Source organism: Podarcis vaucheri, assembly GCF_965113315.1.
Source record: "Podarcis vaucheri genome assembly, chromosome: 4".
NCBI classification, from domain to species: Eukaryota; Metazoa; Chordata; class Lepidosauria; order Squamata; family Lacertidae; genus Podarcis; species Podarcis vaucheri.
Genome location: NC_138762.1, coordinates 65,634,532 through 65,659,075, shown reverse-complemented (window position 1 = coordinate 65,659,075; position 24,544 = coordinate 65,634,532). Strand labels below are relative to the sequence as shown.

General features: G+C 41.0%; 1 long non-coding RNA gene across 4 annotated transcripts in view; it reads left to right on the top strand.

Annotated features, from left to right (window-relative positions):
• LOC309530830 overlaps positions 1-24,544 on the top strand; it is a 572,302-nt gene that overhangs the window by 166,852 nt on the left and 380,906 nt on the right. For all 4 annotated transcript variants that reach the window (XR_014218919.1, XR_014218920.1, XR_014218921.1 and 1 more), the window contains exon 3: positions 2,620-2,706. This is a non-coding gene — a long non-coding RNA (uncharacterized lncRNA). The remainder of the gene's footprint in view (positions 1-2,619; positions 2,707-24,544) is intronic.

The window sequence follows — 24,544 nt, the reverse complement described above, 5'->3', positions numbered from 1 at the left end:
ACAAGTAAGTAATGCTGATGAAAAGGAATTGTATGAAAGTTCCTACGCGAACACCAGAATATAGGAAACTAGTACACCCTTTTCTGAGAGAAATGAAATAACAGTTAGTGATTGGTTATAAGAGAAATGTTCTGGGGCCTACACATAGGAGAAACTGTGCCATTATCAGGAAGAGAAAGAACATACAAGTAAGGCAACAGTCAAGATTGGTAAAACATTTGGTCTGACAGACCAATAAGGATTTGGAAGTGCAAGGCTCAAAAATTCAGATGGATTTGAACTAATCAGCCACATCTTTGGTCGTAAGTCTCTAGCAATATTTCAAACAATTAGTGCTTCCATCTACCTGCATGTTATGTGTATAATTAAAACCATGTATTAAGCTTCAGTGACTGAGTTAATAAACTGTGGAATACAGCCAAGAACACAAATCCTCGGGTCTGGGATGTATTCCTGTGAAGTCTAGAGCAGGGGTCGGCAAGGTTTATCTTGCTTGGGCCAGATCAGTCCTGTGGAGATCCCTCTGTGGGCCAGATCGCATGTGCGCCTGCGATTTTCAGCACCTGTGCCTGCACAGATGCAATTTTTGGTGTCTGAGTGTGTGGAGACATGATTTCCAGCACCGCATAAGCAAGTCCCCATGCCATGCTGTGCCAGTTTAGGGCAGCACGTGAGCAGGCGGCACAGTTTGGGGGCAGCTAGTGGGCCAGTCAAACAACCTCCGTGGGCTGCTTCCAGCCCATGGGCCTTAGGTTGCTGACCCCTGGTCTAGAGAAAAATAGACTTTTTGTGGGTCTATGAGATCCATGAGGAAAATTTCCCACACTTCACACCAGCATTTATTCTATTATCCTTTTATACATGCTTGGCAAAGGAAAACAGAACTGCAACTGCTTCTTGGAGGCAGAGTGCTACTATAAAGGTTATCAACAATGCTGAGTTCTCCACATGCAGAATGGCTTTTTGATACAGATGGTGGCAGCCCCCTATAAAGCAAGCCACTCTCTGGGTTAGAGCACGGAGGTGCTGTTTCACATAGCGCCACCATGACTAGCATAACATAAATCTAGATACTGATCAATACATGCTTTCTCACAAGTGTTAAATTAGTCAGGATATAATAGCGACTAGCTCAGTCCATTACCCTCTCATTTCGATTACACCCAGTCCTTCATCTTGTTCAGGTTATTTGTTTACTACACACAATGTAAATTCACTTACACTTTAAGCACACTCCACACACACTGTAAAAAAAACACAACTCCTGCTTTTTATTACTTGTTTTCTGCTCCCTGATTCTATTTTTTATTATTATTGAGTGACTGTCACAAATTCAGCTCCCTTGAAAGTAATGGGATTAGACTGTCAGCCAGCCCTGGCAGAAATGAGTTGAGTCAGGGCTCTATGTTTGTGAGAGAGTCTCTTGTTTAGGAAATCCATCTTTCTGAAACTCTCCAGAATTTTTAGCTCGAGCAACAGCAGCAGGTTGTAGGAACGGATATTGGCAGAAGTAAAATGTTTGGCACATCCAAGCATGTTTGTGACACAACCACACAATTTGGCATATGTAAGCTTTCTGGCATCGGGAACGTTTGCCAATAAAATAGATTGATTTGGGTCTACTTTTCACTGAGGTGGTAAACCTGAGTGTGGGCTGTAGCTCTCACTCCCCCCCCCAAAAAAAAATCAAAATCATGGCACTTAGAAAACTAGCATGCCATGAAAAAGTGAGGTTGGAATCCTTCATCTTGACACCTAGTTTTCTAAAGCATTTTTTTTAAAATGAATGCAGGAGAAATTAATACTGTGAGGCTGTAGTGCTACAGCCCAGCCACAGGCTTGCTTCCTCAGTGAAAACTGGTCTTTATCTGCTGAAACTCTTCCAATGTTTTGGATACTTTCAATCAGAGCTTGATTTTGGGGGGCTGTGTGTGATGACTCCAGGCGGCCTGGCAAAAACAAACAAAAAAGAATAGCCCAACCTATAATTATTTTTTGCTAAATGCGTAAGGGTAAGACATGCAAGTTCATCTCGTTTTGTTGAAGAGTACATATATTGCAACAGAATGCCTTTGCAAACCCCAAAGTCTGTTTGTCATACCCATTTACATGAAAGGGGACTATACCTCTCAAACAGGTTGGATTGGAAACAGTTCACTCATTTACTGTCCATTAACATCTTTTGGAAGATCGTAAAAGCTCTGTGGTAAAGCAAGTGGAGAAGAATATTTCAAAGGAATGGCCAGACTAATTTGTGTGACTTCTGTGACTAGATAGGGTAACTGTAATTGTGATGGGATTTTTGTAGTTTAAGAAAATAATTTACGAATGGGAATGGAAACATTTCAAGTGTTTTGGAAGTGCCATTTCCTATGTTTCTGATAATGGGTAGATTGACCTTTTAATAATGGAGCCTTTTGTTCAAGTGAATCCCCGTGGCTCCTCTGCAACACCATAGTTGTTAAAAATGCCTTAATTGGGATTAAAGATGTGTGGCACAATCTCATTTTAGTGGAAATATTCTAAGGTGGTTATTATTAAATCCCACTGGTTATTTTTTTTAAAAAAGAAGATGATGGTAAGCACTCTGTAAGAGTATCACTTGATTTTCTTTTCTAGGTTTCATCCGCGTTCTGTTCCACTCATCTGTCTAGCTAAACCTCAAATGCTTGTACAGCATAAACAATATCCCTTAAAGCGTGCCTGGTAAGTAATGAACTCCTTCTAAATTCTCTGCTCAACAGCTCCCCTGAGTTTATGGAAGTTAATGTAATTGAGCAATGACTTGGCTACCTATGTATTGCTATCTGTCAAAGGAACTTTAAAGGAGGAGTTGACAACATTCATTCTGAGCTATTTCATATAAATTTCTTGAAAGCTATTTCCTCGGCGCTGAAAAACATGCAGCTTTTTCATCTTTACTGAATAAGCAAGTTCATTTCAGCATTAAATTGGAGGGCTTGCAGATTTAGCTTTCCTAATGTCTTTACTGTCCTCTTTACCTTTTCCTTTACTGATGCTAAAAGTCATTCAGGAGTGAATTATAGCCAAGTTGTTTTGGAATAACAGGGCATATAATCTTTAAAAAGGTCTGCACCACTTCTGATAAACTGTCTTAAGCTTGAAAGGCACGTATGAGCTGTAATAGTAGTTAAGCATTTATGGTCTGAAGGCAATACGAGGCCACCACCCTGTTGAAGCTAAGCAGGTTGAGATGTGGTCAGTGTCTCAATAGGTGACTCTGTGGAAACCAGATGTACACTGTCTTGAGTTTCACAGTATGATAAAAATGTAAGAGAAGGAAAAATAATTAGGAGAGTGCACAAGCAACAATACTTTTGTAAGTGGAAAGGGCTACTAATGTGGTTTTATCAACAGGCATACCTAGTGACTTATGGTCATACTACTTTTTAAATTTAGATTTTTGTTGTTAAACATCTAGTATACTTTTGGTTAACCTTTGGAAGAGCAGTGGTTGGAGCAGCCAAACTGGGAAGGGTGACAGCAAAAGCTCTGTGTACAAATAGTCCTCTGGATAGTCATTCAGTGCAAACAATAATGGTCTGATGTGTATAAGGCAGCTTCCTATGTTCCTAGTAGCAGCAGCAACATCTAAGGCTTGGGGAGCAGACATTTTCCATCATCACCCCAATAACCTTCTCTATGGCACAGTGAAGATCCAGGAGCTGCAGCCTACTGAGTTGACTTGATGAGATGTTCTGCTTCCAAAAGGTTGCCAGGTAGTGCACACCAGGTGTGTATATGGGTGTGTGCTGTTCTCCCTATGAAGCCTCCAAAGAATATCAGTTGGAACACCCACAACAGCAGTAGTATCTAAGGCTTGGAAAGTGGACATCCCATCCCTGCTCCCATCAGCATTTTCTTTGGAAAACACACACCTGATGTGTACACAAGCACATTTTTGCTTCTCATCTGCCACCTTAAGGGCCTGTTGTCAGGCAGAAAATTAATATGTAAGTGTCAGGGGTACAGGGACAGAGGCACAGGGAAGGCAGGAAATGGAGAGCGATGGAGAGGAATCCCAGGAGAGTGAGGAAGAGGATAGCAATGACGCAGGGGATTCCATGAGTCTCTCCAGCGAATCAGAGGATTCCCAGAAAGGGGCGCCTGTGGTAAGGGCAAGGGGAGCCCCGGGTGGAAAGTGTCAGGAGCGGGGGGCCAGCAGGGGACCCCAAAGCGGCAGCTGGGAATCAGGGCCAGCCTCCCCGCCAGAGCGCAGTGAGGGAGGGGGAGGTTCCAGTGTGTCAGAGGGAGCAGCTCCGGCGACAGAGAAAGGGGAGGGATCAGAGCAAGCCGTTCTCCCGGAAGGGGAGGAAGGCAGTGAGCAGAGTAGCATAACTGTCAAAAGGAAGGTCAGAAGTTGGGCGCGCGCGCCAAGTTCAAATGAGGAGGCGCGCGGGAGAACAGGGAGCCCGGAGGAGGAGGGGCCAGGACCCAAAGCCCGCAGGAGGGGGCAGGAGCAGTCTGGAGACTCCGCTTCAGGAGAAAGCAGGAGGGGGGGGAACCCCGGCGGGCAGAAAGACCCTGCGGAAAAGGAAAGAGAGAAAAAGGTGGAGCAGCGTTAGCTTATTAAACTGGTGTAGGGGAGGGACCGATTCAGAGGGGACTTCAAATGTCTAGGGGAAAGAGACACGGGGCTGCACGCCTCGGTTGTGGAACCAATAATGAACTGCAATAAACATCCTTGTATATAAGAAGAGCTTGGCGTTGGTCTTTTGTGAGCTGAGACCTGAGGCAGCCCTGACAGTAAGTATTTTGACTAAACAAACAAATACACCAGTGGTGCTTCAGTTTAATTAAGAGCGATAGTTCATGCTCAGTTAGTGAAGAAGCAATGTGAATGAAGAAGTTGTTTTCTCTCTGTGGGGTATATTCGACAGCTGGGAATGTCTGATATAAGCGACACCAGCTTGAAATGGGCAGGAAAAAGGGGAGCAGTCAGATAGGCATGGTGTGCTGGTCCAGGAGATTTGATGCTGAGGTGGAGCAAGACGAGTAAGGAGAATGAGGAATCAATAGCTTTGGCTGCCTTCTGGATTCTTCTGCAATGAGGCCAGGTAGAGAATTTCAACAGGCCTCTCTCCATCCAAATAGTGCCAGGCAAATACTTGCCTTTTTAAAAAGGTTTCATATATTTGTATCCTCTTTTAGTGTGGTGAGATCTGTAAAATTGGTCTTATTTGTACATATATATATTTATGTTTTAGGCTCTTTATTTCTACTGTGTTAAGTTGCTTTGGGTCACTTTTGTGAGGAAAGCGACTGCCTAATATAATATAATATAATATAATATAATATAATAATCACTTAATATAATTAATATGGCAGCAAGATTGAGCAGAAAGAAGTGTACAAAGAGGCCGGATGAAGGATGCTATCAGAATGTAGGAAATGTAACCTAACCTGGGGGGAAAAGGAGGAAAGGTTATTTGAAAGCTGCAGCCTTGCTCCTCATCTTTTCTAAAATAAGTTTGATCCCAGAGTGGCTGCACCTCACCAATGTACATAAGCAAGAAGGCTTTGACAATAGCTTCAACTTCCTTTAATGGTGAGCTGTGGGAGCAAGGGGAGGAATGCATTAAAAGATAGTCTCCAAATAATGATTTCATTTCCTTTTGGGCCATATTAACTCTTGCTTTTAAAATCTGCATTGAGGTTTGGTGCTTGCTCTTTGACACTGCTGCTATTTGAAAGTGGCAAATTCCAAAGTACACTTCACTTTTTCTAAGAGAAGCCATTGTTTCTCTTCTGCACGTACATCTGGCAGTGTAGAAATAATCATCTTAGTCAGGAAATATTTGTCAGAACAGCACCGTGTGTCCTGAAGGATCATCAGAGTGGGCTGGGAGCAGTGGAAGGAGGCATTGTCAAAGTGAAGATACAGCAATGCATTTTGATTAGAACTTTCCTTTGCCTTCCAGCTCACAGAGCTGCTGAGAGAGAGAGAGAGAGAGAGAGAGAGAGAGAGAGAGAGAGAGAGAGAGTTGATTGCTAGATGGGGTGTGTATTTAAAACCATTGCAACTTTGGCTCTAGTTTTCAAAATGTGTTTTCATTTGAGGCTGCCGTGCAGGAGTAGAAACTGTGTTGCTGAAGTAGATAGGTAAAGCCTGGAGCTGGTGGAAAAGATTCTGACACCTAGCCCAGAGATACGGTATCTGGGTTAAGTATAACAGCAGTTAATCTGCTGCTGGTTCTAGCGGAGCTACCTTCTACACTTAAATGCTTGAGCATTTGCTTTAAATCTCAGAGATCCCAGGGTAGTTTCAGCAGCAATATCTATAATTAATTGCATGTGTAATGAAGTCCATTTGGGAAGCCTGTGATGACTCGCCTCTGTGTTACCCAAAGACATTACAATATCAATAGCACTAGTAATTTTAATTAAAACTTTGAAATGTCGGCCTGTTGAAATATTCATTATTGCACTTGATTAGGTTGTTTTGTAGTCTTCTGCACTTTCCTTTCATTACATATTACCATGACTTTGCAAAATGAGGCCACTTGCAGCAAAGCACATATAACTTCTTTCAGAGGAAGTGTCTTAGATGTTTTGTTGTTGCTGTGTAAAATTTTGACATTAAAAAAGTACCACCAGCCACTGGAGCATATGGGGGGGGGGAAACAGCTCTCATAAATATCCCAGTTGTACAGTTCATGTAGATTTTGAAATTCCTGATGTGCAAGAATAAGATACACTCGAAAACTTACTAGATGTTATGGAAAGCTTAGAGGGCACACCAGTTCGAGGGTTGGCCAAGATCTTTATTATCTCAGTTAAAGACAGTACAGTAACAGACTCTACCAAGTAAGTCCACTGCCACCTAGTGACTAAACTATATAATGACCATATCCACACACTGAGTGCCACATATGACAAACATTGTTATGAACTTTGCTGTCTTGATTATTGTAAACAGGCCAATCATAAAGCAACATAGGGATTTAAAAAGAAAAGGAAAGAACAGCAATATTTATTGGTAACTGGAGAATTCTCTCCCCTACTTTTGAAAGGTGACACCCTTCCATTAGTGAATAGAAGCAAATAGTTCAATGAATCTGAACACATGCATTTATAGAAAACTAAGAGCTCTTATCTGGAGTTGGCTGAAACTGGGATTCTTGGTGCAGTTGCACTTTAGGAATGTGAAACAGGGTTAGTGGCTCTCAGGGGGTGCCAATTTGAATGAAATATTGCAGAGACCCAGGTAAGCCCCACCCTGCATAATCAATCACATGTCATGGTGCACACACACCATTTGAATGGAAATGCCCATCAATTTTACAGGGACCCAGCCCCCTCAAATATTTTATTGTGGGGGTCCTAGGAGTTGGCTCCTATGGTGGCTATGATGTCTGTTTTAGAAGTTTACTTGCTTTCAGTGGGCTCAGATTGTCTGTTTCTAAATAGATATCAAGGACAAGGATATTCCCAGGGCACACTATCTCATCTAAAGGAAATAAAAACCTGTTGTACCCCCACCCACTGGGCTTATTACTGCCAAGGAAAGTGGGTAACACCTAACTGGATGAGCAAAAGCCTTCCACATATCTTGATAGCATGAAGCTTGATAGCATGTACCATTTGTATCTTATTTTTAGTACCATATAAAATAACAAACTTATTTTGGAAGAAGCCTTATTGCAGGCAGAGCTTCTATGGGACTGAGGCTCACTGCAGGAATCTCTCATGTGCCAGGGAGAATAAATGCTAAAGCATCTTGTGGTAGCTACAATAAAACACCCAGAACAATGTTCAATGTCAATCAACAAGAAACAGCAATCTTAAGGAGCAGATAGATTCAGAGTCCCCTAAGGACACTGGGCTGAAGCCACTGAGGGCTAGTCAGCACTTTGAATTAAGCCCACAAACATTTTGGAAGCCAATATAATAGTTTCAGAATTGGCGTCATATGCTTTCTCAGGCCCATTCCATTTTATTTTGTACCAAGTTAATTCTTTCTTTAAAAAGCTCAGGATCCAGGAACTGACCTATACCTGGCTTTCTTGATAGCAGACCCAAATAGACTTTGGGACCAAAGCATGAATAACAAGGGTTTATTTCCAAAAAGCTTTGATGTACAGGATTAGAAATAATACAGTTTTTTAAATTACTTTTTACCTGACTAAAAAAAAAAAACAACAACCACCAAATATTGCTATCCAGCGGGCAGTTCTGTACTGAACCTAAGTGGAATTTATTAGGTGAGCACTGAAGAACTAAGGTCCAATTTCATTCACTGTGTTCAATAAATAGAGCAGTTCACACAGGCTGGAGTGACAGAATAAGAGATACTTTCAATTTAAAATACCACAGTATTTTTTTTGCCCCATCAAGATTCTCTAAGCTAGCACAGCACAGAAGTAGCAAGCTTGTCATATTTGTCATTGACTTTTAAAAGGATTTTTATAATCTTAAAATTCTTGCCATGAAGTCTCCTGCAATATACTTGCACAAGGTACATGGGCATCAGCTTTCTTGACTTCAGCAACCAAAAGATACTTCAATTCTTATTCTTGGTATGCATATATGGTGTGATTAGTAAGACTAAATGAACTGGCACACAAAATCATGTGCAAGCTCCTGAGTTCTCCAGAACTCTTCTTCAGATGTTAAATAAAAGGAGGGGAGAAAAAGTAGGCTATGATGATGTTAAAGCTCTGAACTCTGAAAGTGAATAGCAAAGCTGGTTGGAACCCTGAACAGAAGTCATTCCCCAATACAACATTTTGCTGCATCCCCTGCTTGTGATTTTTGTATTCTCACACATAATTTATCCTAAAAATAGCATTGCCAGAATGGGGGAATTTAGTTTTATCTGGCACCTATAAAAAGTTTCACAACTTCCCTAAGCCCTGTCCCCCTGACACCCACACATTAGTCATGGGTGACTGAATTGGCAAAGTCTGTGCCTATAGAAGTCTGTGGAAGGTCGTGGGAATGTGGAAACCCTGTGGTATAGGGGACTCTTGTGGAGGCACCACTTCTCCCTTCTACACATGGATCCCCTACAGATGAGTACTGCAGGAACGAAGGGGGCATAAGTTAATTCTGCACCTGTAGGAACTTTCTTTCTTTCTTTCTTTCTTTCTTTCTTTCTTTCTTTCTTTCTTTCTTTCTTTCCTTCCTTCCTTCCTTCCTTCCTTCCTTCCTTCCTTCCTTCCTTCCTTCCTTCTTTTCTAAATTGCCTATATGTATAAAAATTGTGAGCAACATTCTAATAGAATCTTCAACAGCTGTGAACTTTCCCTCGGCTCATAAATGAGGTAAGATGTATCACTTATAGGTGTTTCATAAGTGGATCTTTCAGAAAGTCTATACTGATTATTAAATTCTGGTGCCTAGTGCTTTAAGTGTTTGGCCTATTTTTACACCTTTGATAAGCTGTTTCTCAGTATATCATCTAAGCAGGATTTATTTATTTATTTTTATCCCTGAAAGGCCAGATCAAATGACCTTTCATTTTCTTCTGTACTTTAATAATACTAGTCTGTCAGTTAGAATGTTAGTGTGTGTAAAGTAAATAGATGAGCAAAACCACAGTGTCTGCACTTACTGTACTAGCATTAAGAGATTCAGCATTCATAGTTATTTGATTCAACTTTTTGAGTTGCTCTCATTTATTAGGAACATAAAGAGCTTGTACAAGGATTTTCTTGTAAGCAGTTTTCCGATTATGTACAAACAGAATCTATATAAAGTCCACTTGCACATACATTCCCAGGGATATGTGAGACTGATTATTTAATATATATTTAAAAATATCTCTAAGTGGTATACAAACAACAAGCAACAACAGACAACTTATACAAAATATTACAAAAATATACATTTACATATAAAAATGTTACATTAATACAAAGTACATATACATACATACATACATACATATACACACACATTGGTTCATTTACCTTCTGACACACCCTCCCTCTCAGCCAGGGCCGTGTTTAGCATATGTATCGCCAGGGTGCAAAGATTCGTCCAATGCCCCCAAATTTAGTTAATTTCATGTGCACGGTGCTGTTGAGAATGACAAGTGCCATCGGTGAGTCTGACAAGTGCCGCCGTTGTGAATGAAAAGTGCCACCGCTGGCGCGGCTCGTTTTTGGTAAATGAGCGCACAAAGTCAAAAGTCCTTTGGTGAAACAGTAGGTATACATTTCAGCAATACCTAGCTATATATGTATTTTGTTTTTCTAGCTTGATCAAAATTATTTATTATTTCATAACAGGTAGATAGTTAAGAGCTTAGGCGGCTTCAGCGGCAGGTGCCTGGTGCCCCCCCAGAATTTGGCGGCCGGGTGCCCCGCACCCCTTGCAACCCTGGGTAAAGATGGCCCTGCTGTCAGCCTCTGCGTTCCCACTCAGGGTCCAAACAAACTCACTCCCAAAAGTCTTGCAGTGAGAAGAGTTTCTGGAAACAGCGGGTATCATCCTAGTCTCTCACTCTAGACTTGCTTTTTATGGGCAGGCCCAAGGTGGGTGGTACTTCTTCTGGCTTCCCATAGGTGGGTCCTGTTCAGCTGTACTCTTCCTACCTGCTTCCAGAGGCAGGTCCTCTGTCCTCTGCTCCTACAGATGTTGTTCTATGGTGACAGCTCACACTGTTATTTTATTATTATTTATTATATCTGTAGCGGACGTGGGTGGCGCTGTGGGTTAAACTACTGAACCTAGGACTTGCTGATCAGAAGGTTGGCGGTTCGAATCCCCATGACGGGGTGAGCTCCCGTTGCTCGGTCCCAGCTCCTGCCAACTTAGCAGTTCGAAAGCACGTCAAAGTGCAAGTAGATAAATAGGTACCGCTCTGGCGGGAAGGTAAATGGCGTTTCCGTGCGCTGCTCTGGTTCACCAGAAGCGGCTTAGTCATGCTGGCCACATGACGTGGAAGCTGTACGCCGGCTCCCTCAGCCAATAAAGCGAGATGAGCGTCGCAACCCCAGAGTCGGCCACGACTGGACCTAATGGTCAGGGGTCCCTTTACCTTATTATATCTGTCAGTCACTTTATCTTGCCCAGGGAGACCCAAAGCAGTTTATAACCAACTACATTGATAATAAATCCCACATAGATACATTAAAACCAAGAGGAAGGAGAAATCCATTTAAAACACCCCTCCTGCTTCTAAAAGGCCAGAGATAGTTAAAGGCCAAAGGCCTGGTTATAGAGTAAGTTTTTTTGCCTGGCACCTAAAGATATATAATGAGGGTATCAGGCTTGTCTCCCGAAGGCGAGCATTCCACAAACAGGAATTCACTACAGAAAAGGCTCATTCTCGTATTGCCACCCTTTGGACCTTTCATGGAGGGGGGCACACAAAGAATGGCTTCAGATGATGAGGGTCAGTGCATATGGGAAGAGGCAATCCTTGAGGTATTGTGGGCCTGAGCCATTTAAAGCTTTATGGGTAAAAAATGGCACTTTAAATTGCACCCAGAAACTAACCGGCAATCAGTGCAGTTGAGCCAGGATTAGTGTTACATGCTCAAACTGTCTTCCTTGAATGAGCAACCTGGTGCTGAAGTCTGCATCAACTGAAGTTTCTGAACCCTCTTCAGAGGCTGCTCCACATATAACACATAGCAGTAATCTAAACTAGAGTTTACCTGATCATAAATGACAGTAGTTAAGTTATCCCTGTCCAGATAGGGGCACAGCTGGGCCACCAGCCAAAGCTGATGGAAGGCATTCCATCTGCTGTAACGGTGGAGTCAAGGCCCCGGGAGATGCAAGTGGTTTTATCCTCAAAATTTGCAAACGAGTCATGGCAACCTACCATTGGTCTGTTACCTCCTTCGGGCCCAATTGTAAAAGGCCCCACATCACCCAGAAAAGCTGTGCCAAAGTAAGGATGCAATGGAGGCAGCAAAGGATGCTTTCTATGCTGCCTTCAGTACTACTGAGTAGGTTCAATAATGAGCCCTCACCAGTGTTCAATTGCATTCAAGCCATCTTCTATCTTGTCTCATTGCCTTAAACTCTAGAGCATACCAAGGAGCCAAGTGGGCTCTACTAAGTGGGAGAGGGCACTCAGGGGTGATTGTGTCAATGGTCTGAGCCATTCAGATGTTCCAAAGATCATCCAGGGCTTCAATAGGTCAGAGGCTGAGAGAATATGGCCTGTCTAAGGCCAGAGAACAAGTTCATAGTTTGGACTTCAGTGCAGGTTTACAATCAATCAATCAATCAATCAATCATTGAATCATTGAACCACATTAGTTTGAAAGAGTCTTGGAAGGGAATCCAGAAAAATAAACAGGTGAACTAGAGCACAACAATGAAAATTCTTAAGGTACTAAGTAGACTGTCCTTGAAACTATAGCAATTGGCTCGATAACCTTCAGGGATGGCTGGATGCAGACAGTGTTATATAAAGAGTTTTACATCTTTATTTAAACTACATTATTAAAATGAATGTAAAATAATCTACCATAATGCCATGTCCTTTCCTGTGCTGAATGCTCTTGACAAGAGAAAAGGATGCACTTATTATCTGTCTGATGAATAAATGCAAGAGTAAATCCTTGTTATGAAGCTTGCTAGTTTAAGGCCACCCTAGATATTAAACCATTATATCTTCCTTTTAAACTAAATTAAACCCAAATATATACTGGAAAATCTTATGAGGCATTTCTTATTGCACATTTGAATTCGTATATAAAGAAATGCACCAAACTTTCAATAGCAAAACTCTGGATTATGTCTTTTGGAATGAACAGGGACATAGCAGCAGTCTATTGTGGTCAAGGTCAGAGCCACCCATTATTTTATCCAATACTATAAATTCACACTCAGGACTCCTTCAGACTACTGCTAGTTTAAAATAAATAAACAAATAAATCTGAGGATTGTTCACTAGGAAGGGGCACATCACTGACCCCTTAGATATTTTATTTCTAATTAATCATTATATACATTCTGACAAACAAACTTCCACACTGGCAGCCCCTGCCCTCTGATCATATTCTTATAATCACCCCTAGAGGTTCTGGTAGCTTTGCTTGAGATGCCTCTATTGATGTCATTGCCTGATCAGCTCTGTGGACCTTTGTTTTGCTAGTAGTGAGTCAAATGCCTGGTCCTAAGCTTGCAAGTCTCCTAATGAGCCCGAAGGGCCCGGGAGAAGCATGAAATGCCATCTCCTCACTGGCTGCAACTAGAGGAGTTTTGCAGATTTTACAAAAGAAATTGCAAGCCTAGGAACAGACAAATGTCTGCTCCAGAAGAATGGCAAAACCACTTCTCTGTTTGGTGGGCTATCGGAGGACAGTCTTCCATCTGAGTGACTCTTTTAGTTGAACAGCTGCCACCTCCAAAGATCTGGTTTAAAGATAAAGAACTCAAAGAATGGAGAGACGCAGCCTTGCAGTTTTTATTAAATTTAATAGCGCAAGCTTAATATTTATGCCTCGGGCTTCCCAATGATGCTTGATGGTACAGATTGGCAGTACCATAGTCTTTAAACCTTCCTCTAGGAACACACAATTCATGTATTTAGTGACAAGTATGTAGACTCTGATAGAACTTTGTCCCACCAGATCCTACATTGCTATCATCTTCCATCTAAACTGGGCTGTAAAGCCTTTTTACAGATCCCCTAAAAATAATTTGTATGATTTATACATCTTCTTGCCTACAATTTCTAGTTCACTGTTTGTGTACTTCAGGTGTTGGTGAGGCAGCTGGGCAAAATCTGCCAGCTGGGGGTGTTTTTAGTAAATCAGGGTTAGTTGTGAACTTATGGTTAGGGCACCCTTCCTCAACCCAGCAGCCTCCTCCACTCCAGCACTCTGCCGATGTGTTGGACTACAACTTACAGCATCCTTGACTATTGGCCATGCAGACTGGAGCTGATGGGAGCTGGAGTCAAAAGACATGTGAAGAGGAAGCACACACACCCCTCTTTAGGGAGGTACGTTTTGTCCATTTTCCCAAGAGTTAATATAAATAACAAGAGTTATCTTAAACTACACATTTTAAATCGTATGCTCAAACAAAATGACTCATTTTGTAACTGAATAACTTAAAGGAAGTTTAAAAGGACTGGAACTTTTATTTTGCTGACGCGGTGAGGCCACAGTGTCAAGGAGTAAGAGGGGAAGAACTCCTGTCCCAAGGCTACTTTGCAAGTTTAAAAATCCACCTGACCCAAGAGTGTGGAAACAAGCACCAGTTTTATTCTTTTTAAACCATTCAGCCATTCCCACTTAGGAATTAAAATGCCTCTCTAAGCAGGCAATGACTGGAATATGAACCCTGTCTGGTGAATCTCATTGTAGGTCTTACTCATTATTGACCTTCCACACCATCTGGATAAACTGGCTGAGTCATGTTCCGTTGAGAAAGTGAACTTGATCTTCATGGGTTGATACTGTGGTGTTAGCTGTGTTTGCACAAGGACCAGTGGTTGGCACTGTGCAGGGAGGTTAGAAGTTGCAAGCAGGAAATTAAAGTCTCTTATGTTTTACCTCTGCCGACATGGTACCCTGGCTCTCTGTTAATCCTACGTGATGTCAGAGTGGAGGTTCTTTCGTGGCACTGATTTTAATTCATCCCCTCTCTTCCTACCTTCCACTTACCTGTGCAACTACAGATCCCTCCCTCCACACATTTTAGCTTCTTTACTCAGCTGTACTGTACAGCTGCAAATAAAATGTTTTATGTGTGTTTTAAGTGCAATTTACAATGTGACACTAGACGGCGATGGTGAGCCTTATGGACAATTCGATGTATTTTTAAACATACTTTAAAAAAAAAACATTTTCAGAACGTTTTTTATATGTGTGTGGATTCCACCTTTGTTACTCCACCTATGGCAGCTAATGGAATGGAAGAAGTGAAGGAGACCACTTTCTCTGCCTTCCTTCATGGTGTCTGACTCATGTCAGGATGCAGAAAGGAGAAGACAGTCAGAGACTTGCTCCCCTTCGTTTTACTACTGCCAGCAGAATAGGAAGCTCAGGAAGTGGATGAAAGCAAGTGAGGAGGTTTGGGAGTTCACAAAAAAGGACTTTAGGAACAAATTGGAGCCCATTAGGCTCCCGGTGCAGGGGCAGACTTTGGTGTTTCAAATTTCAGTGGCGCCCACTTCTCACTATCTGTTCTCCTCCGTTCACTATGTCACAGTTGCCCTGTAGCACCCTCTATGCTCTGTGTCCATTGCAGCAGAACTGGTCACCGTGCCCTAAATCCATCTCTGGCCAGTGACATCATCAGGGACACAACAGTGTGGCTCAGAACCAACTGAGATTTATTATTATTATTATTATTACTTTTAGGGGGAAATTGTCTGACTCTGACTGGGGAAGTTTGTCCCATTGACAGAAGGGAGCAGAAAGCATTCTAATCCAGCCCTGCTGTGAAGCAAGAACAAACCCGTGTCCCTTCAAAATCATCCTTTGCAGCTGGGGCACAAGGAGCCCTAAGCAAAACAGGTGTGATGTAGAAAGGCTGTTTATATAGCAAGTAGTTTGACACAGGGCAGGGGAGTGTGCTTCCGACTTTTTATTTCTGGGATGGATTTTAAAATAAATCATATTTACTTTAACAAATTTGGGAAAGTTATCTGAGCAGTCAGTGGGTGGCACAAATTTCTATCGGGGAGAAATTTGTTATTATCAGCCTTGGGGAGGATCCCGGTTTCTCATGGAAACTTCAGCCAGACTGTGCCATTTACTAGAGCCTATACATATATGCATGAGGATCACTTGTGCAAGTGGCAAAGTGATGCATCGCTGCCTGCATAGAAGCCAAAAATGTGGGAACAAATTTAAAAGAATATGTCCTGAAGCATCTATACAGAAACAGTGGAAGCAATGCACAGATAGGTGTATTATATGCATACACACACATAACTATTGCTTTGATCGCCTCTATGGAAGATGCATGCATGGGTGAAGATGAAGCAATCTAGAAATATAAACTAAGTGAGGGAACGAGTGGGGATGCTGTGGTGCTTGAATTCTTTCCTGATTGCTCGAATGTGATGAGGGAGAGGTGGCAGGGGAGTGCTTAGAATTTATTAAATGACATCTGCTGTGCTTGGTTATCTGTTGACTGGTATATCTCACTATGAATTAGTACGACGTGGGCAGGGATTTTTTGCCCCCTGAGGATAAATGAAATCATTTTCAGGAAATGAACGTTGGGCAGAAATAGCTGCACTAGGAAGGGAGCAGTGGCTTTTAAACTTGAGGTTTTCTGCTAAGTTCATAAAACTGTCCAGTCTGTTTTAAATTTGTAGAAATGCGCACACATCCTGGGGAGCAAGAGGCTGTCACATATTGTTTGTGGTCTTAAACCAAAAGCAAAGTGGTAGGATATTTCTTGCCAGAGGTTTTGCAGTGGGTAGCATTAATTTCCCCCATTGTTTACAGTTCAGGAGGCTAAGGCTGCAGTCCTGTACACTCTTACTAAGGCTCATTGAACACTCCAAGACTTAACTCTGAGAAAAGGATTGTGCTATAAATCTGTCATAGAAACAATGTCCCCTGACTGTTCTTCAGAAACAGCACTGCCCTCTGGAACATAGGATAGGTGGCCACCTTATTGGGTTTCCTGGGATATTTACAAACCCTGCAGATTGCGCATGCACCCTTCGTATATTCATTGCTTGCATATTTTTGATGAGTTGGTGGTTTAGAAAGAATCTTATAAAAACAAACAAATAAAATGGTTAATAAAAAAGCTGAACCATAAGGGTGGCAAAGGTATAGCTGAAGTGTGTCACAGGGTTGGAGGTTCACGCTAGAATCAGATATGGGTTTCAGTAATCTTTTCAGCCCAGTCGGCTAGATCTTGAGTTCCCCTACCCCTGTCTGACCTCTTTGACAGGTCTTCAATCTGTGCTTTCTGCAGCGATCGGTTCCACTTGGGAGTTTTGATGGGCAGCTTCTGAGTGGAAGCGATTCCCTTAGGTCTTGGGTTTGGCGCCAAATTTGAAAGGTGTTGAATGCAAACTGTGCTTGCCAAAGAACAATTGGGACTGCCCTTTTAGTCTCCCTATTATTCCTTCACAGCTGTGACTTTACCTGCCCCCAACCTGACATCATGTATGTATGTCATCATATATGATGCCAGGTGTGGACTGGGTGTGCACGAAGTGGGGACAATGGGATCATGGTCCAAATTTGGACTCCTGCTAGGCCTCATTCTGCCCGTGGACTAGAGGTTTCTCACCACTCTAAAGTCAAACATTGGTGCTGCAAAGGTAGCATTTTAGGGAAGCAAGTGTTGTGCCACTGTGCTTAAAAATCCTACAAAAGACTTTCTACCAGTTCTGGCTGCTCTCTTTTTAAACATGCAAGTCAAGTCTGGGTACAGTGTGTGCTCTCTTATTTAGGGAATCGCATGGGTGGCACAGTCCAAAAGAGTGAAAGGAACAGTGTTGACATGTATCTTTCCTACCCACTGGTGCTTCCTCCTACACTTCTGTTTTCTTTTACTTTAAAAAGAACCTTTATCGACTGGAGTTTTCGGAAATATAAAACCAACAAAACAACAATGTACAAAGTAAGTGAAAGCAAGTTGGTAGCTCATATGGAAGATGCAGTGCTATAACGAGGTAAAAATAAAAATTGACGCTTGAAAAGGTTGATTGTGAAGCGCTATTGTTAGAAATGGGACATATGGTGTAAACAATGCAGACATTTAGTCAAACCCAACCATTCACTATACAGTATAGACATGCATATATATTGTATGCCATGCACATAGTACCAGGATATAGTTTTTAATATGCAATGCAGTCGTTTCAAAGCCTCCAAATTATTCAGAAGCTTTTCAAACTTTCAGCTGCTTTAAAAGTGGGTTTTAATTGTGAAATATACATGCACATTTATGTTTTCTGTTGGGTGTTTTTAATATTGAACTTTGTTATAGTGATATTAAAAGCAGTGCTGCTGATAAACACCTTGATTGGATTTTCCCCCCTGCTGATTTTTGAGGTCTCCAGAAAATTTAGCAGTCCCACTGAAACCAAAGAGTTTAAAAATGCTTAACATTGGCTGGAGCAAGAAGAACTATTTTAAGTTCAGGAAAGGTTTAGACTTAATTTTAGCTTGAATGGAAGAAGACTGTTGCCTCACCACCCTGTCCTTAAATTTGCTAGGCTTGATTCAGGAGCTTTATCCATGCAACATATTGCTGTACAAATTCAAATTGGAGCATGATTGTGCCCACTGCCCATGCCATCAACCTCTCTGTTCAGGTGATGCTCTGAACAGTGTCTTTGTAAGTACATTTATAGATGTACTCTTCTTATGTGATTGGGGAGCTTGTGTTTTGCAGGTTCCTGATTGTACCACAAGCCTGTACACATGCAACTTGCCTGTGTGGGAGTAGGGAGAGCTGGCATGATCCTTATCCACCCTACACCTGGAGATGTGGAAAGATGCTCCATTTCCTAACTGTGGAAACAAGGACAGAAGAACCTCATGGAGTCCATTTGTCTTCACAGGGGACAGAATTTCCCATGTGAAAGCAGAGTTGCATTGCCTGTTATTGCAGGTAGGGCTTCATGAGGTCTCTCCAAACACAGCAAGCAATGGGAGAACTTCCACTTACATGCTGTCTTGCTGCACCATAGCTGATAACCAGAAATAAATTCCAGTGACTTAAATAAGATGAATAATTTTCAGGTAATTTGTATAGGACTGTAAAAGTGAAGTATTTGTGTTTTATAGTGCAAGGCTATGCATGTCTACTCTGCTGTAAGTCCCACTGAGTTCAGTTGGGTTTACTTCCTGGTAAGTGGATATAGGATTGAATAAAAACTTGTGTTTATCTTTTACCCTCTCTGGAAAAAATAATTTTATCGGACTTTAAAGTACGTATTATCAAAATTGAGCTTTTTACTGAGTTACATAATGTTCACAAGAAGCTGGCAATTAGTCTTGGTTTCTTTTTAAAAAACACCCTCCACTCTTTAATACAAGTTTAATGTTAGCAGTTATATTTTTGTCTTCTTGAAGAGGTAGTTTCGGTGACTGACATTTTACAGCTTCTCAGCCTTGAACTTGTAAAAGACTGAGGCAGACTTCTGAATTGCACTTAAAGCTGGCTGTGACAAGAATTACTTTGGAAGCTCTTTTGACATCTTGAAAATATTAATCACAAGCCCAGGAGAGGCTTGTGGTTAGAAATGCAATAATAAATGCAAATTCAAAACCATGTAAAATGCTCTGAAGAAGTCGAGAGAAACAGCTGCATTGACCTAACCTACCTTTTGCTGTTTGCCCCAAATTTACATAAATTAGCACTGTCAAGTCATGTGGTTCTGTTAAATCTCCATGCTCTCTCTTCTGTATACATAATTTTCACTGTAAAGCTTATTGTTTCAGTTCTGGTAGCATGTGGGATGTAATACCAAAGTATCTTCTACGTATGTAATTTGGTAGCAAAAGAAGCCTTCGTCAGGTGTTCTTAAATTGCACCCATGCAATGATGAGCAGGGGGTTTTGAAGCAGAATTATAAGTGTGATGGGCTGAATAGTCTTCCTGCAGTCAAGGAACCCTGGTTGGGCCAGGCCAGCTTCTGTAAATCTGGGATTGTCCCTGGAAAATAGGGAAACTCATAGCTTGAATTTAGTAGTTTGCATAATAGCCATTGTGACTAGTGGCCACAGACAGAATAGCAAACCAAGTGCAGACTTTCACTCTGTGAATTTGCCTAATACCCATCTAAGCTTGTGGCCTTGACTACATCTGTTGGCAGTTTAATGTCTGGGTGGGGCGGTGGTGCATATATGCCTCAGGAGTTTGGAAATCTGAGCAGCAACATTGCAAGGCTTGTCCTTGGATTCTTTCTTGCTCTCTGGCTTCTTGTACCCACTTCAGTGTGCAAATCATCTTTGTGCCCATTATATGAAATCCAAAATCCAAACTGGCATGACAGTTTACAAATGGAGTGGCAGGAAGGAGAGCCTCTCTGTGGAAGAGGTTTAGTTAAAGGAAGGGGAGGTAAATCATGCCAATTGCATATGAAAAGTGTAAACAGGCCACGCGGCAACCCTGCCCCAAAGCCATGTCAATTTCCTGGAGCTATTCCAAGCAGTCATTTATTTTGTGCCTACTTCAGGTCATTCATAAGGTGCGCACAAGATTTCTTTCCCCCTGAAAGCCCATATTATGCAGTCTTGTTTCTTAAATCCAATCTGTCTGTGTCAGAAGCACAGCAGTAAGTCTGCTTCTCCGTATGAGGGAAATTGTTTTCTACTAAGTGATGACCTCAGCTTAGCAGTTTCTTTTCCTGCACATCAAAGCTCACAGCCAGCCTTGCTGCAGCAAGTGCACTTTTGAGTGGCTTTATGACATATAAAGACCCTCTTTGGCATTCATACTGTGCTTCTCCATTGTTTACAAGCTAGCAGTGAATTATTTATGGAAGTTGCAGGAGATATGACTTTTTTTTTAATCCAAAAGCTGCATTTTATCTTGTTGGAAGGTTTTATATGAAAGCTATTTTTTCAGGTTTATGTCCTTTTTGCATTTATTTGACGGGTTTTATGGCACCAATCCCATGTTTCCATTTTTATTACTGCTAAAACCCATCTCTAAAAATTATTATTAACTGTAGCATAGCCTTAACCCAATGGATTATATTTTTCTTAGCCTTTTCGTCACAGCCTGATTTCAGACAGAATGACAAAATGACGATAAACAATCTCAGCCATTTTTGTTCCCCTAAAATAATGCTAAAGGCCACACATTTTTCTATTGATGGTGATACATAGTTGTGTAAAGTGTCATTGACCCATATAACAATCTATTACATTAATCACTAGACAAGCTGATTTAAATCAGGACCTGCTTTAGACAGTTTTGCTACTTAAGTGAAACGTATGCTTCACAGCTCTGATCTGGAGGTAATATTTTTAATGATCCACAGGCAGACTGACTTGCACTGTCATGTACCTCATTTGATTAAGCAGGATATCGACACAGATGAATGTGTGAACTGACTCCATTGTGTCTGAGGAGATGAAGGATCTACTTAGAGCACAATGACACATTCACACCTTCAGTTCACCACATGAAGCTCCAGCCATCAAGTAACAGTCAAGGGTGAGTGAAATTGGTCAAAGGCAGATAGACTAGAGTTAGGATTTGTTTGGAGATTTTGGGTTTACTTTAGTGTGGCTTTTCAGTTTTTGTAATCTTGTCATTTCTTGTTGGTTTAATGTATTTTGTGGATTTTGTTTTTTTCAGTACATGTGTATTGTACTGTTGTATGCTGCTTTGACTGCTTTTTGAGGGGAGGGGAAGTAGGAAATGATTTTTTAAAAATATAAAATAGGGCTTTCCTGCTAAAAGCTGTTGTTTCATGCAAATATTTCATATTGCTTTAAGGTCTGGGCTTCTTTTGCTTCATTTTATTTATTTATTGAGTTAAACACATTTATAAACTGTTTAAGATTTTAAAAAATCTCCGAGTGGTATACAATATGAAAAACAAACAATATAATTAAAATATTTTTTAATGGGTAATCTCAAACATTCTGGGTAACACAAGCAATACAAGCTACTCAAGAGTTTCTTTAGGTACGGAGCTACTTATCTATAAGAAGTGTGGTGTGACAAAATTACTCTACTTGAGTAAATAGAAACTCAACTCTTTTGAGTGCTAGAAGTGCTATACAATGTAATATAACTCAAGGCAATAGTGAGGCATTCTTAACATGATTCTCCTTACTTTATAACAGAAAAAGGTGATAATTTAAAAAACGCTGGTATTTTTGAGTGACATCCTAGTTTTTCTAGAGGAAAATTGTCTCTGTAAATGTGTCAGTCACAGAATCATATTAGAAAACCACAGGTCAACTTTAGCTCACAACTTCAGTGCCCAATATTTTGAAGTCAGAAGGCTACCTAAAGTATTGGGAAAGGATTTGCCATGCTGACTTTGAAGATAAATACCTGTGAGGAAAAATGGATTGGTATGCCATGGATTGGCTAAGTAGGAGATAAGCATTAAGTCATTCAAAATTAAAAGTTTACCAAAAGGTATAAGAATTGTACAGAGAACAAAGTCATTGACAGATGGTAAGAAGAAATTGAATGGAATATGCAGTTAACCTAACTACACATTATTTAGGTAAAAAGACTTTAAATTAACTTAAGCTATAAATTAGTGTATTTTGCTGGATTCTGATCATTCCTTTGAGAAGCTGCATATTATGCCTTACTTGTATGTAGTTTGGAAGTATATGATCACTGTATATGATCATTGTGCCAAAAAAAAAAAGGGGGGGGAAGTCTACGGTGGAATGCATATATCTTCAGTACCTTGCTTTGTCCAGTTTATAAATTTTACTAATTCTGGAGTGAGTTGTGCTGAACCTGGTCACAATTGTGCTCTGCAGTGTGCATGGGAGCCGAATTGCTCCTGTTCAACATCCTAGCAGTGTAGTGCAGTTCCCTCCTTCTTGAATGTGCATCTCTAGTACAGAGGTGCCCCCTGGGTTGAGGACAGAAGATGTGCTACATGTTATGGCAGTAATGTGGCCACACTGTTACAGTGTGGCATTGCTGCAGAACATGTCTACATTAAAAATGGCAAACAATATATGCAAATACAGATTTATGCTTTCTTCCCCTTTATGGGGCAAAGCACTATAGTGTAGGGCTGCCATACGTCTGGATATATCCGGGATTTGTCCATCAGAAATATCGTCTGGGCAGAATTTCCGAAAATTGGTAAAATGTCTGGAAAAACCTGGGCGTATGGCAACCGATGTTGGAAGTGTTGATTTTTGGGTAAATTTCCTTAAAAAAAAAGCTCAAAAACTTCAATTTTTTTTGAGATCAACAATTTTGTCTCTCAAAAAGCTCAACAATGTTTGTGTCTGGATTTTCACTTAGTGCTTCTTATTTATCATTGTCTGGCTAAGTTTTGTTCTGTTCAAGAATCCTGCCTGTGCAGTTAAGTCTTAAATATGTTTACTTGAAACTAATCATGCTCAGTAGAACTTACTCTAAGTAAGTGTGCACAGCATGGCAACCTTAGCTGTACAGAGTTTGCCCTTTTATTGCAGTTATTACTCTATAATACAGTGGTGCCCCGCAAGACGAATGCCTCGCAAGACGAAAAACTCGCTAGACGAAAGGATTCTTCGGTAGACGAATTTCCCTATTGGCTTGCTTCGCAAGACAAAAACGTCTTGCGCTTTTTTTTAAAGCCGCTTGAAGAGGCGCAGTTGCGACGGACCGTGCTTCGCAAGACGAAAAACATCGCAAGACGAAAAGACTCGCAGAACGAATTATTTTCGTCTTGCGAGGCACCACTGTATTGTCCTCCTATTTCATCCCAGTTAAAATAAACTATCCCTTAAAAGACAGAGCCATTTGAGCTTTTGAAGGATGTATTATTCTGCTGTGACATTTTACAATTTTTTTGGCCTATTTTACCTGTGCTGACAGGGTGCTTGTTTCTCTGTAAACTAATGTAATATTATTTGGGAGTATTCATCCCTTTTATAACAGCAGAAGTAGTATCCTAAATAGGCTTCTCGGCTTCCACTGAATCTCCGAATCCAGTGACAGATTCATTAGGACTGGATTTATGAGTTCAGCATATCCCCAAAATAGGGTTGGCCCAGTTACATTTCCGCAGCTGTCATTTTGCTGCAGCAACAGAGCAGAGAGAGAGATGGAATGACAAAGAAAACAACTGTTCCTTTCGATACATGCCAGCTGTTTCTTTCTTGCTAAAAATAAAAACTTTTCTATTTTTAATAAACACTGATCGGGATTGGGTCATTAAGAAACCCAAAAGCAGCAGTTACAGTTCCAAAACAATGTCTAAAATTCCATTTTAAAAATTGCACAGGGAAGGGGGAAATAAATTTGTTGAATAGGTTTCCTTCAAAGCCCAGTAAAAGGGTACAGAAATGTATACACACCACTGAGCTGAAAGTTTTTTCCTGATACTTTGAATCAATAAGCTGACAAAAGGAGTGCAAAGTAAAGAAAAATGTAGATGGTTCAGAAGGGGAGCCTCAGACTTACTTTTCTTTGCATAAGTATGCATTACATTATTTATTTTATGTATCATCATGTGCACATTCCATTCTTCTACCACCTGAGGGTCTTAAAGGTGTCTTAAGGTGCAAACCAACCAGTTTGTGAACCAGACTGGGGCAGGATAGTGGTGGACGAGGAGAGGTGTCCCTCCACCCCACTCTTACCAACTTCCATTTGTGGGATGAAGCTGGTCTGCCTGACATGTACAAAGGAGGTGTTTGTAACAATCTTTCTGTGAACAATAGCAAAAGAGTGAACAACTAATAATAATCTAATAATCTAATAATCAGTGATGTAAAATGCATATACGGATATCATCCTAAACTACCTCAGGGCTGTCTCAATCTATGATATGTTTATTTCATATAGAAGGAAAGATGCAGATGTTAAACTTAAAACTGGAGAGATATTGTGGAATCAATATCAAGGGATGCATGTGGCACTGTGCTCTAAACCACTGAGCCTCTTGGGCTTGCCAATCAGAAGGTCGGCTGTTTGA